This window comes from Ambystoma mexicanum, chromosome 13 (assembly GCF_040938575.1).
Source record: "Ambystoma mexicanum isolate Mex_15411 chromosome 13, UKY_AmexF1_1, whole genome shotgun sequence".
In the NCBI taxonomy this organism is placed as follows: domain Eukaryota; kingdom Metazoa; phylum Chordata; class Amphibia; order Caudata; family Ambystomatidae; genus Ambystoma; species Ambystoma mexicanum.
Window position 1 is genome coordinate 623689947 of NC_090938.1, and position 15949 is coordinate 623705895.

Genomic DNA, 15949 nt, shown 5'->3' on the forward strand with positions numbered 1-15949 from the left:
GGCTAACATTGTTGAAGGACAGCGGTGGGTAGGGTAGGCTATGTGCGGCGTGACTAAAGGTATAATTAGGCACAAGCAGTTGAGGTAGACATTGAGAAGTAAAAAATAGCAAATTATGACGTACAGTTGTCGTTCATCAAGCAGTAAATGTATAGCCATTAGGTACTGAGGTAGGGACGAAATACTACAATCAACATACAATGAACCTGGCAGTGATCTAGTTGAGTAGCAAGTAAGCAGAGCCGACCACGTGGAACATATGTAAAAATGCAGAGTATTGTGAAAAATGCAGAGTATATCAACTAGCATGACACATTGCTAGTTGATATAGATCAGAAAATTGAGGCCAGGTTGTACATTGGTGATCATTAGTTAGGAGCGAGCATAAGTTAGCAAAGCTTTCAGAGATAGAGGCAGGCATTCGTCAGGTAGAAATTGATCAACTGGCACGTAACCTAGAGGCACATACACTAGGGCGCTCATGTAATTAGGTGTGCGAACAATAATACATAGCCGGTGATGTTGTGAAACGTATTAGGAGAGCTTATTGGCCACAAACGTTACCTTGTGACTGGAGTATGGCTGTGAGATGGACAAACAAATGGGCACCTGCTACTAGATATGGAGAGCACACGAGTGTAAACTTGCAAGCAACTGGCAATGCTAGAGTATTATGATTAGCACAAATCAGATTTGTTATAGGCAGATTACAATTATGTAAAAGAAGGTAAACGGTATAGCACAGTATGGCGAGGGCAGGTGGGTCAAAGTCTCACTGTGTTACTCTACGCAAGTTCGTGGGACTGTTCTGGCTGCACCTGGTCATGAGGCAAAGTTGTGGGTCGCAGACTATTGACCAAAGTGGTAGATATACATATGAAGGTGGCAGCAGCGGTTCATATAGGGTAGGCGCACTGCGCTTGACAAGATCCGTCAGGAGCCTTTGTGTTTGCCTTTGTGTGGGCCGGCTGATGCCTGCCGGCAGCCTGTGATAGGCTAAGGGCCGGTGAGCAGCCAAGCCAGTGGCACTAGCAACAGGTAGCTAGGTGCAGATCAGGAATGGTAAGTTGGCAGACATCTTGGAGGTGCAAAACCTTGTGGTTTGCCCGGTACGAAAATGCAGATTCTTATGGAAAATGACTCTCAGTAGCCTCATGGGCTGGCTGGATGATGGCAGCAGATGATTGGTGGGCAAAGGTGAATTGTAGATGTCGAGCGGCGAGGCACGATATTCAGGCAGAGAGGCTACTGAATTAGCCTAGGGGCTCATCTTAGTCTCTCTGATATGCCGGTGATGTCTGGGAACTGCTCCTGCAGCCCGCGGGGTCGAGAGCTCCTGCTCCAGGCCCGAGATGCGACTGTTTGCACGCATGCATTTGTGTATACACCTAGGTGTGCATGCTAGTGGCAGTTTCTGTGTAAGTGTGGGAGTAAATGCAAGTGCAGTTTGCATGCTGTAGGGTGTGGGTGCACTTGTCCACGGGCAATGGAGATTGCAGTGTGAATTGTGCACCATATTGGTGTGCATGTGAATTAAAGATTGAAAGTGCAATATGAGGGTTGTACTATATGGGTGCACATATACATGGGAGAGCAAGGGTGCGCAATGGGGATGTTTTAGTATATGCGTCTGTGCTTAAATAGAGGAATAAGCACACAGTGTAAATGCCGTGGCACTTGGATGTGCATGTAAATGGAAGAATGAGAGTGACAGTGTGAATTTGTTAGCGTATACGTGAATCAGAGAATGCTTGCAGTGTGAATGTGTATGAATGTATGGATGGGCCACCAGTCGGCGAGGAGATTCTCTGACTGGGGGAGGTGCAAGCAGGATGATCTCTTAATCTCATAAAAGCATGGATATGCTTTCTTATAGTGTCATAACATTTTTACTGCCATAATGGCAGAGCCAACATATGACTGTTCTTATGGGGATTCTATCCTTGCATGGGCGCATCCAGTGTAGACATGATTTCTAACAGGCATATATAATTTTTGCTGGCATTATAGGCAAAACTAACATGAAAAGTGTTAAGTGGTGATATGAGTCTGTATTATTGGAGCTAGTATGACCATGTTTTCTCATTTGTGTCGTATCATTTTTACTGACATTATGGTCAGAGCAAACATGATGAGTTTTCTTAAATTGGGATATTGACCTGCATTGGGGCCGACAGTATAGATATATTTTCTTACAGTGGTATGGTATTTGTACTGGTATGATTGGCAAGAACAACATGATGATTATCCTTACACTGAAATACGAGCTCACATTGTTGCACCCGAAATAGCATGTTTAATGGCTTTATTGGAAAAGCCAACAGGATGAGTCTTCGTTTGTAGGGATACTGGCCTATGATGGTGCAGCCAACATGGACATCTTGTCATGTAGTATATTACTGGCATTATGGGCAAAGCAAGCATGAGTATGTTCTTACATGGGGACACTGGCATATATTGGAGGGCTAGCATGATTATGTTTGTTTACACTGGCAAAATAATGCCATATAATGTGGGCAAAGGCAGCATGAAGATATGTTGCAAATGCTTGTGTGTGCTCCTGGGAATTTACCATCCATTGGATTATTTCACGTGTTACTTGATAAAAACGAATTGCAAGTTGAGTTTATTTGACCAGATTTTTGATAGAACGTGTGAGGTCAAATGCGCTACTCGAAACCCACTTGGCTGGTTGATGCTCGCTCACTATGCTCAGTCGCTCATGGGCATTCATGGGAACTGTACAGGACCATCCATGTCTAAAACCTATGTTCAAATCTAAAACTGTGGTCGAAGTGCCACGCATGGATTTACAAACCCCTGTATTAAATCAATTTACCTCAGTGTACTGTGGTCACGTGACAAGCCTTTATCTGTAACTTTTGTATCATCTCGGAGTGTTTGGTTGCTTGCTGCATCCCGGCATTGCACAGGGAGTCTGCCCTTCATCCAAATATCCATGTTGTACTTTTCCACACAGGAACAGACAGATCTTCTGAACTGCTGCCCGGTTTGGCAGAACCACTTGGACATTTTTAAGGCTTCGAAAAAATCTCGCTGCAGGGAGGCCTAGCACCCTTTTTGGTGCAGTTTGAGCAGCATTGTGCCTCACTGCGTAGCCAGCTACGGTTTACAAGCAGCAATGACTCATCGGCTGCTCTTGGCGTCCGTTCGTGGATGTTCTTGGCCACCGCCGCCATTTGCCCTGGCAACGTCTAAATAACAAGAAAATCAACATTACTCAAGTGTGCTCGCTTGGTACTGTAGCTGAATGCGCATTCATAGGAGTTAATCCCCTGTCCTGCACGGCCCTTTGCATTAAACATCCTCTTTTCATACACCTTTCATTGCATTGTTTAGCCACAAACTCTGCGCTTAAATGAAACCTGCTGACTAGGAATGTAAAAGCTCACATTCAAATTGTTTCCACGGTTCAGGTGTAGGGCACACAGGTAGTGGCAAGTCACCTCGATTCGCTCAAATACCGCTTTAGGGGCTTCTTCCAGGGCAGGGGCCTCTAATGGGCAGGAGATTATTTAAAGCTCCAAACCCATTATGTTTCTGGCATCACTGCAGAGACATTGGAAATGCCTGTGCCACTGCTTAGTTGGGGATGAGAATGCTTCATGCTGTGTGAAAACATCGGCAATAGAGTTCAACTCATTAACACAGAACAGCTACACACTTCAAACAAAAAAGTTGCACAATAAATACTGTTCTGTCAAGTCTCGGACATCTCAAGCTCTTTATGTGAAACTGATGGCGGAGGCAACCATTCCGATTCATGGGATATTTGCCTGGTTCAGAGTGAATTTGCACTGCTAAAAAGTGGCTTTGCACTGCGGACACAAACCCGGATTGATGGAACCGTGCAAAGTGTTTTTTGCAGTGCAAAGTCAGCGCATAGTCATTTTTGCAGTACAGAATGATTTTGCCTGGACTTTGGACTGCAAAAATACACTTTGCACAGTTCCATGAATCAGGGTTTCTGTGGGTAGCACAACGTCAATTTCAGCAGTGCAAAGTCACTTTTCAGCAGTGCAAAGTCACTTTGAACAGGGCAAATACTCCATAAATCGGGCCCAGGGTGTTCATCTTTTAGCAGACGACAGTGGCAGAAACATCCAAAAGTAGGGAATAATGACACATTTCTCAGGCAGTTGCGGCTTCATACTTATTTACCATATTCCAATATCCATAGCAACAGATTTTGGAGCATTGGAAGCGACACCTACACATCAGAACTAGAAGTGGACAAGCACAGGGATGTTCTCATAGCAAGGAAAGAAAGACCACGCTCGAGCATCAGTGGAGTAAGACAGTCAACACATTTAAAGGCATTACAGTCTGCATGAATACACTAATTAAACTATCATGCAAAAAGTATGCCATATTAAAAACATTGACTAGGCAGTCCAGAAATGCATTTTCGGTATAGTAGTTGCCTAGTAGTTCGGTCTTCCCTTGTCCGAAGTAAGATTTGATTTTTCGCTGGGAGTCCAATTTCTCCACAAAAGTGTATCCCGCTACACTCCTTGTCCAGGATCACAAAGCACTACACAACACTTTGTCAGTCATTAAGGGCCTGATTCATGGAATAGTTGCCCGGTTTAAAGCGAACTTGCACTGCTGAAAGATTTAATTTCTTACCGAAGTAAGATTTGATTTTTCGCTGGGAGTCCAATTTCTCCACAAAAGTGTATCCCGCTACACTCCTTGTCCAGGATCACAAAGCACTACACAACACTTTGTCAGTCATTAAGGGCCTGATTCATGGAATAGTTGCCCGGTTTAAAGCGAACTTGCAATGCTGAAAGATTTAATTTCTTACCGAAGTAAGATTTGATTTTTCGCTGGGAGTCCAATTTCTCCACAAAAGTGTATCCCGCTACACTCCTTGTCCAGGATCACAAAGCACTACACAACACTTTGTCAGTCATTAAGGGCCTGATTCATGGAATAGTTGCCCGGTTTAAAGCGAACTTGCACTGCTGAAAAGTGACTTTGCACTGCCGACGCAAACCCTGATTCATGGAACTGTGCAAAGTGTATTTTTGCGTGCAAAGCCTGTGCAAAATCGTTTTGTACTGCAAAAACGACTATGCGCTGATTTTGCCCAGACGTCACACGGCAAAAATGCACCTTGCACCGTTCCATGAATCAGGGTTTGTGTCGGCAGTGCAAAGTCACTTTTCAGCAGTGCAAATTCACTTTGAACCGGGCAAATATTCCATGAATTCGGGCCATAAGTATCTACCTGGGCCAACTTTCCCATAGCTCTCCTTTATTTTTTCCCTCCATGCTATCCAACCGTCGCAGATAAAAGACAACAGAGTATTAACATGGTTTGTTGAGTGTGCAGAAGTCTACTACAGTCCCACAAATCCTTACCCCATTCTCTTCAAGCGCCTTGAGTAACTAACTTTAGGTTTTAAACAGCGCTCAACCTTAGTATTTATTAAAACAACTTGTGTTACGTCTCTGCTTAATGAATGATTAGACTCAATCGATAGTTTTGAACATTTGAACACGTTTTGCAAGCCATAGCTCTTCCTCAGGGCTCCAAACTAATGTGTCAATCATTGGCATTGATGTGATTCCAAGAGATCTGTAGTGACTTGCATCTCACTTTGAACCCCCCTAATTGACAAGCAATATGACAAAACCTATTCAGATACTTAGGGAGTGCCTTTGGTGATCTCCATGGATCCAAGATGCCTATAATCAACTATGAAATAATAGTTTGGAGCCCTGAGGAAGAGCTATGGCTTGCAACACATGTTGGCTCAAGGAACTAAGAATACATTTGAGGAATTGAATGCTCAAAATGATCTGTTGGGTCTAATCATTCCTTCAGCAGAGACCTATCACACATTTTTTTAATACTAGGATGAGCTCTGTTTGAAACCTACTATCCATTTCGGGTTGTTTAGGGAACAACCATTCTTCTAGGTTGGTCTGCGATGCCAGACAGATGAGACTTCCAGCTATGATATGATATGGCATTAATAACGCGCCTATACACACGTGTTACAAGCTATTAGCGCATAGATAGCGTTTGGCTCCCCACTTTTTTGTGTTTTCATCGCCTTGAGTAACTGTTTACTTCTTGAGTGCCTACACAAGGGGAAGAGCAAGAAAAAGTAAATTTGCATTTCCTTAACCATTCATGACACCTCCAAACTCTTGCATTACCCCACTCCCCTCTTGTCTGTCTTGGGGCCAGATAATCCATGATGCATCTAATGGCTGACCTTTCTTAATTCTGTATGTGCACTGGTTGTGGCAATACAATCTTCAAAATCCCACTGTCTCATAAACATCATATAGTGTCCTATCATTGCGCCAGTTGTACTCTACCACAACAGGCTACCTTGTTTCACAAATTTAAACCTATCCTACTCGTCGTCCAGGATTTATTCCAAAATAAGTACCAAAAAGGGACACACCCCATACCTGTACCCCTTCTTTACTTATATCAATCAAGGAACTTACAAATTCCATTCAAAGGCGACCATTTCCTTTAATGTTGCCACCAATATCTTACTATACCCTTTGCTATGCAAATAAACACCACCACGCCTAGATCATGCGGACATCTCTTTTTATGTAATATCCTCCAACTATGCTAACCATATGTATATATACTGTTGTTGTATTCAAACCTTTGACTGTATTATAATTGGCCAACTTTGTAACTTTGTAACCTCAAGCTGAACATATTCATGTACCTTGCGCCCTCATACCCTCGGGTCTGGCGCGTAATACAAATAAATAAACAAACAATCAAAGAAGCTTATGCACCTGGCACAGGATTTTGCCACATGTACAATGGTCTGCAACCTTTGGCTCTCCAGATGTTTTGGACTACAACTTCCATCATCCCTAGGCAGCATAGTCAATGGATAGGGATAAAGGAATTGACCCGTCACTCTAGGGAGCTTCTGCAGAATGAGAACGTGCCTTCAAACAGGGCTTAGATCCGCAGATAAGACATGGAACATAAGCCCAGATCCAGCGTATGTTGCCATTAAAACAGCTTTGGTGTTACGTCTTCCAGAGCATTTTACTTTCAATATTGACATTGAAAATCATTGCTAAATCTTACCCACTCCCAGGGAAGTGTCCTCTGCTTTTTTCAATCCAGGGACCCAACCCCATCTCCTTGGTGACACACACCTATGTAATCAACGTGGGAGTTACCACTTTACTTTCAAAGGTATTCTATCGATATATAGTTTGCAAAACCCTAATACCAACATTTTATGAATAATGCAAAATCTTGAAACACTACTGCAAGTTCCCATGGTTGGCAAATCACGCTCAGGACCTTTTCACCTGTCACAATTACAATAAGGTTTGTCTTCTATTCATGTGTTAAGTATTTGCTTTGGCTAAAGTGTTTGCAGAAAGCACCAATCATCTTGTGCATTGCTGCCTCTGTCTGCATTCAATGGTGCTGGACAAACTCGTTTGGCTGATAACTGGAACTGTTTGTTCGAGGTCCTGCAAAATGTCAGCGGTTCGTCCAGAAAAGTGTCAGGTTCACCAAGGGGCAAAGAATTAGGGCCCTGAGAGGGAGGAAGCATTGCTGGAATTCTACACGGAGCTCCGTAACAGGCTAAGGTTCTGGGCGGCATCCGTGGGTCATAATAAGCGCTCCTGTACTGGAAATAGAAAGACATGTATATTGCATCCTTAGTGTGCTGCGGTGGATAGGAGACCATGGGGGGGCAGTGGACGGGCTGGCGCAAGATTTCTCTGGCATGGGCCCCGCCTGGCTCCTCCGCTAGTTGGATCAGTGTCACAGGAATAATTGAGAGACACTTATGAGGTGGTACCCATAATAGCAATAATCAGGATGGCACTGTCAGCAAAGGAGCTGAAAGTCCCCCCACCCGACCAGACTTTAGAACACCCAGATGTTGGGCACAAAAGGATATTCCAGGCTAGGAAACAGACCACATTATGTGGGAGTCAGGCAGTGTCCTTACCTCACCTTCTCTTTGTTGAGATGCTATGATATTCACTCACCACTAATTTCATATTGGACACTAACGGTGTTACCCCCATGCATATTCCCCATATCCTCCCCATCGTCTCTATTCCCAGAGACACCCACATGAATTCCCTATCAGTACAGTTACGTGTTGTTTTTATGTAGACAAAACTCAGATGAAGGAGGTCCTCTATTGTGTGATAAGGGTGGAGATCAATATAACCAACACACTGATATGGGGTGCTCCAATGGGCCCTGAAAATGTACCTGTGATCCTGAATGGATTGCCCGATCATCTAACCCATCCTGTATTCTGATAAGGAGATGGAAGAGGAGTGATCCTAGCTGCACAGTTGAGTAACCGAATGAGGCAAGTCTAGGATGTTTCGGCTACATGAGATCTGGTGGGAAGCATTTGTCACCCATTCACACCACACAGCTTTCCTTGGTCTTATCATCATCAGCACCATCACAATCCTCTCCTGCAGTAGCCAAACCCCCCCAAAAATGATGCGTACAAAATCCACAACCACTTCAATAACCTCATCAGCCTACAACAAACAGCTTTCCATCCCGGGTAGCGACAATATAGCCTTACTAGAAATCTGTGAGGAGGCTCTGAAAGAAGATGACGAAGGCGTGGCAGGCTTCCTTGCACCTCCAGGTGGTCTTCTAAACTCACTGAAGCTTGTTGCAGTGCGGCCTTACTCACCAGTCCAACTGTGCTGCCTCTTTACCTGCCGCTGCGTCCATCTTCTCCCTAGCCTGTCTGTTTGTGTCTATGGTGCTGAACAATCTCCCAGAAAATCCATTCTCGTCAGCATGTACCGCTCAAGAAGACCATGTGTGACTACAACCTGCTTGTCCACTCCTACCTACAGTGTTGACACACATGTTTACCTACACTGCACAAACAATCAGACCAAACACCGAGCCCTGTTAACCATCATGCCAAATATCTAAATTGCTAGAACCTCCAAGAACCCCCAAAACAGAACTATTCATCAATGCTAAATGCACATGCCATAAATGTACATTGTACTCAAAATCTTCCAATCCTAATACCACAAAAAAAGGAAATGGCACCAGCGTCAAAGGTCTAGGAGACTTTTGATTTAAATGTGACACTCGACACGCAGATTCAATTGGTGGTAAGCACATCCGACCACAATTTCTGTCGCCCAAGATGCATGCTTCGCTGCCCCCCCACTGACTGGTGGTAGAGCAGGCTTCCAGCACCCACTACAGGCTTGTCTGCATCAACCCTTTATACTGCCACTCAGAAAAACATTAAATCCCTCACCTACAAATCAAAGTTAATACTGAATCTCCTGGACTCCATTTCCTTCTTCAGGACTCCATTTCCTACTCCGGGACTCCATTTCCTACTCTTGGACTCCATTTCCTTCTCTCGGGACTCCATTTCCTTCTCCGGGGATACATTTCCTTCTCTGAGATTCCATTTCCTACTCTGGGACTCCATTTCCTTCTCTGGGACTCCATTTCCTTCTCTGGGCTCCATTTCTTTCTCTGGGATTCCATTTCCTACTCTGGGACTCCATTTCCTTCTCTGGGACTCCATTTCCTTCTTCAGGGTTCCAATTCCTTCTTTGGGATTCCATTTCCTACTCTGGAACTCCTCCATTTCCTTCTCTGGGACTCCATTTCCTTCTTCGGGGCTCCAATTCCTTCTCTGGGATTCCATTTCCTACTCTGGGACTCCATTTCCGTCTCTGGGACTCCATTTCCTTCTCCGGACTCCATTTCCTTCTCCGGGTTCCAATTCCTTCTCTGGGATTCCATTTCCTACTCTGGGACTCCTCCATTTCCTTCTCTGGGACTCCATTTCCTTCTCTGGGACTCCATTTCCTTCTTCAGGGCTCCATTTCCTTCTCCAGGATTCCATTTCCTACTCTGGGACTCCATTTCCTTCTCCAGGGCTCCATTTCTTTCTCTACGACTCCATTTCCTGGACCTCCAATTGTCTTTGATGGCACTCGCCATTGCTTGAATCCCCTTCCAGGCTCCTCGATCATCTGCAAATGCATATGTGAATATATCTATTTAGCCAATGCGTCTAAAAACAGAAAACAACCATGACCCCTTGGTGTTAAGGGCAAATATTCGGTGGGGAAATAGCTCAAATACTAGTATCAAAGGCATTTTGGCTTGTATAGGTTTGGCACGTAGTGACATGTGTAGGCAATTTTGATGGGGAAAACATAGACCATGAGATGGAACTTCCACGTTTTTTTATGGCCGCACACCAAGATTTCTAGAAACCCCTCTATATCACCTCCTCGGTCATTTCAAATTTTGGATACATCTTTTTTCACTAAATCACCTTTCTTGGGTGAACAATGATTTAAATCAGAATTTAGAAAATTGATACTGAGGTTATTCTGGGCTCTCTAGTTACACGGGTATAGATGTGGCCGCAGGCTCTGCTCCGCGGAGTGGCTATGAAGAGCTTATTCAGAGCAAGTAAACATCTCAGGAACCTAGAAGCCGGGAAGTGCTGCAGGGTGCACTTACCTGCAAAAGCAGCAGGTACTCTGCCGACATTGCCGCCCAGGAGTCACTGAAACGTCCCCCTATCTCCGATCCTTAGCATAATCAGTTTAGTAAACTTAATGATCAGGATGGGCAAGTGGAGTGGGTCATAGTGAGAGTGTAGGGTAGTGACGAGAATTACGACAACTCTGGAATTCAATGGGGTTGAATTTAGGTTAGATGTATTTCTACAAATCCTGGCGAAAGTCCCAGGTTTTGATCGACTCCATATTGACTTTTTAAAGCTGAGCCCAAATGTGTGGGTTCCATTTTTTGCAAGACTTAAATGACACAACTTCGTCTAAGGTTGTACGTCCTTCTTGGGGTTGGGATTGCCCCCCGATTAAGAAAAGTTGAAATGGGGACTGAGTTGTGGGAAAGTATTAGGATAATGCAAAAGAAATCGCAAAAAATGGACATTGTCCATTTTGAGATATATATCCTGAAAAATTGTTTTGTGGGTCTATGGAGAACCCTGTGCCTACTGGACACTTTTCATTTTTTTACCAGAAAAAGCACATGCAAGGTCACCATATTTGGCATGTGGGCTTAAAGATGGGCAGATGGATTTAAAAAATAAAAATAAAAAAAACATTTGGGCCCCACATGGGCGCGCTTGCGCACATCTCCAGTCCATCACACACCCACGCACCACGCACCAACCACATCTAGTATCATTCACCCTGCGGTCTAGATTTTGCCTTCACACTAAAGCCTTTGTTTTAAACCAAGTGTTACCTTCCTGAAATGTTTGTGGTTCTGAGTTTATCAGCTGCCTAACCCCCCTAGCCCCCCCTCCCTTTCTTATGTCCAACACACCTCTTTACAGTCCACATACTAAGGTCGAGAGAGAGAGAGAGAGAGAGAGAGAGAGAGAGAGAGAGAGAGAGAGAGAGAGAGAGAGAGAGAGAGAGAGAGAGAGAGAGAAAGCGTGCAAAGCCCGCATAGCACGCATACGTCTGAGGCATAGCGGACAGAGTGGGAAGGAGAGCACTCAGTGTGACAGAATGCACAAAGAAACCGAGCAGACAGGTAGACAGAGCACAATGTGCGAGAGAAAGGATAGACAGACACGGCACACAGAGATGCAGGCAGCTCAAAGAGACTGGACAACAGTGAGCCAGAGAATGCAGAGCAGACAGGGAGTGCACAGGAGACAGAGTACACAGAGAGGCTAAGCAAAAACAGACATAGATCAGAAAGACTGAGTGCACAGGGAGACAGCATGCATAAGGAGGTATGGAGAATGAGAGACCAATCACACAGGGAGACAGGGGGCTCAAAGAGATGGAGTCCCCGCATGAGAAAGAAAATGCAGAGCAGAAAGCTAACGCACGAGAGAGTACTCACGAAGCAGGACACACAGAGAACCAGAGTGCACAGACACAGCACACCGAGAAACTAAGCAGAAACAGAGATAGATCAGAGAGGCAGAGAGAGATTGAGTGCACAGAGTGACAGAGCACATAAAGAGATATGGAGACATATAGTCCGAGTGAATATGGAGACAGAGCACAGAGCGTGACAGAACACGCAAAGTGAAAGAGCACACAGGGCGACAAAGTGCAGCAAAGGAGCAGAGGAACACAGGAGACAGAGCGCTCAAAGTACAAAGGAAGACCTAGCAGATAAAGAGACAGATGAAGAAACCCTGCACATCCCTGAAATCTGCAAAACGTTGGACACTGCACAGACGCCTCTACAACTAGCACACATCTGCATCATGCACAGCTTATCCAAACTATGCACTAGTGACCGTACACCACCCTGCACCCTCCACAAGTCTACAACTGAACACATTTGACATACATTATGCACAACTCAACTCTCTGTACAATTCTGCATCATGCACATTGCTTCACCCTCTGAGATGCCCCCCTCGACACAACTCTACACGCTGCTCAGTGCTGAACAGATTGACAGAGCGACAGAGAGACATGAATTCACAGTTCATAGGGTGATCCCCAAAAAAACAGGACCAGGCTCAAAACGGCGCGTCTACAATAAACTGGAACAGAAACCAAGTGTGGGTCCACATTACCAGATTCGAAGGGGAAACCCCCAAATTAAGAGTATCAGATCCAAGGGCGAGCCCCCAGTATAAAAGTCCATGATAAGTGATCTATGTCTTCAGCAGTTAATCATGGATTGTTGCAGACACAGTGTCTGTACAGGTAATGGGGGGGAGGGGTGGCTATAACCCTAGGACTGTCCCTTATGAGGTGGGATGGTGGGTGGTTGGAAAGGGGGGACACTGGTTAAAGCAACATGCTGTGGGGGAAAGTGAGCAAATGATTGTGGTCATTTAAATCCATGTTCTTTTCTTGTGTTTTTGCAAAAGGAAGACATGGCTTTTAAATCATAGCAGGCAGGGCCAGCCTTAGGGCAGGGCGGGCCAGGCACCATTAGCCCCCTAGTGCGCCATTAGCCCCACACCACGCCACCTTGGGGAAGTCTTACAAGGGCTACCCCAAGAGGCTGTGGGGAGCATTTAATAACAATAGGGTGCTGATGCGAAACCATCAGCACCCTATTGAGATGATTACCTCCACACTCCGACGCAGGAGCGTGGTGGTTTTCAATAGAATAGGGCACTCATGCGTCAGCATGAGTGCCGTATTCCAGTGATTAACTCCCTGCTCAGGTGCCGTAGCGGGAGTTACAGGAAAATTGCCCCCCCTCCCGGCACTGACCAGGGGCACGAGGGGAGGTGCCAAATTTGTGTTAACCAGCCCGGGGCGCTGCCGCCGCTAATGCGGCACTGGTATGGGTGTTGAGAACCAGGTCCATAGGAAGCGAGGTGCTGGGGGTGAAGGATTGGGGTGGGTTGGAGAGGAAGGAGAAGGCGGTGAGGCGGGGGGAACATAGTTTACACTTCGACCACTGCATGTGCCCCAACAATACAAGGGCCAAATTCAAAGGAGGAAGCCCCTATACAACACAATAAGATTCAGGGAGTGAACCCCCAATACAAAAGGACCAGATTCAAAGGGTGATGCCCCAGTAGGCAGGCTTGGACTGGCCTATGGGGCAATACCCCGAATGCAGACCCTGCATGCAAGTGTGGGCCAGTTCCCCATGTCAAAGTGGGCCAGTCTGATGAGTTACTTTGCTGTGCAAATAACAGTTTTGACCAGTGTTAATGAACACATATTCTTGAAAATGCACAATTTGCAACAACCGTTTCCAAAAATCTCTCACTTTGGTACTGTTCAAACACTCTGGGCCTCATTACGAGTTTGGAAGTAGCCATGCCGTTTTTACCGGCATGGCTACACCCAAACTCGGGTCTGGGTCCTGAAAAATGGGAATTACCAGGCTATTCTGACCTTTGCGGACCCAGAAGTTCCCATTCGTGGGACCCGGACCCGGTACGTCCCCATTCCTGAGAATGGGGAGGATGGTAACAACGGTCCCGTTCATAACAGTACCGTTGCTACCATCCTATTCTGCTAGCGGGTGCCACTCTGCACATCTAGTCTGACCAGGCGTACAGGGCGGCCCCGCAAGCAGAACTCGTAATGTGGCGGTAGAGTGATAACGGCGCCGGCAGCACTACCAGCGTCATTATCACTCTACCGCCAGGGTGGTAATGAGGCCATCTGTCTCAAAAGGAACACATTGGGCTTCATTACGAGTTTGGAATGTAGCCATGCCGTTCTTAGCGGCATGGCTGCCTCCAAACTCGGGTCTGGGTCCCAAAAAAAGAGAATTATTGGGCCATTCCGACTTTTGTGGGCCCGGTAATTCCCTTTTTTTCAGGACCCGGACCCGGTACATCCCCTTTCGAGCCCCCATAGGGCTCAATGGGAATGGGGAGGATGCTAACAATGGGCCCATTAATTACTGGTCTGTTGTTAGCATCCTGGTCTGCTCGCGGGTGGCTGTATGCACGTCTGGTCTAGCCCAGGCGTGCACACCGCCACCTGCGAGCAAACTCGTAATGTGGCAGCCCGGAATGAATGGTGCCGGTATCTTACCGGCAACGTTCATTCCGCGGCCGCTAGACTCGTAATGAGGCCCATTGGCATGTGTGACTATGTGACATTTTGTCATTGTTGCCCTAGTCAATTTTGTACCCTAATCCCACCATGATAAGAGAACCAAGTTGAAAGGGTGAAGCGCTGGGTGACACGACTACATTCATCGAACGAGTGCCTAGCAAAACAAGGCCACAGTTCCAAGGCCAATCATCCGGAGATATAAGACCATGATTGCAAGGAGCGTCACCCGCATGCACGATTTGGACACTTGCTGGTAGACGCACCACATTGAGAAGAGTCCAGGGAAAGCTGCCATTGGCGTCTGCCTGTCCTAACTAGTGTCAGCCCGGTACTCCCAGGGCTGTCACAGGAAAATTGCTAACGTAAAAAATGATCTTCCTAGGTTTCATTTCCCTGCAAACCCCCTGAGCACGCCTGGATAACCTGGGCGCTGTCTGCCATCTGCTGGCTAGGAAATGTACTGCATGAAGTTACAAAAGCAGGCGCTCATCACTAGGTCCTACTGCACAAGTTCTGCCGACCCACTGTGCGCCTGTGCAGACCACACACACTCTCCACCCTGCCACCTCTGCTCACTGCGCACATGCTACACCCTGCTTACCTCTCCGAGGTGCGCAGGAGCTACAGAAGGCAAGCTCTGCCTCCTCGACCATAGACTCTTCTGCATCCTGCACACGCCTTGCTCCATCTAGGCCTCTGCATCTTTCTGCCCAGTGCTACACCATGCACGCCTGTGCACATGGCCAGCACAAGGTATAGGCAACCAATGCGGCTGCCTAGGGCCTCGCTCTCCTAGGGGACCGTGCAGCCCCCACTTACCCCCAAAACCATGCTGTGTCCCTAAACCTGACATTTGGGTCATGCACATCCCTTAATGTAGCTGTCATTTCAAAGGGGCATGTCATTGTAGCTGAAATGTTCCAAGGGTCATGCAATTTAGAATTACTGTTTGGGTTATAAAAGCCAATGGGGACAGTTTCTTTGAAAGCCCACACACAGCTCCACCAGCTGACTACCAGAATCTGCATTCTCCCTCAAGACAATTCAATGGAGTGACACAATGACTCCTTGCACCTTTAAAAATGTCTTTATTTCTATTTACATGTGTGCATAATTACAAGCTGCTGGCTGAAGCCTTCAAATGAATGTGCAGAACCAAGAGGAGAAGGATTGGTCGTACATTACCTAGCATTCCATTGCTTGTATTCTTCCATTCTAAGCAAGGGATATAGAACCTGAAGTGTGCTCTTTTTGCTTAATGTATTTCTAGGAGGATGTGTTATTTGTCAGATTGGTTTATTATAAATTGTTACCAACCAGTGGTCTGGCGATGTGTGATCAGCTAAGGGCATAAACTGCAGACTGAGAGGTCTGACATCTCAGCTTCTCCACT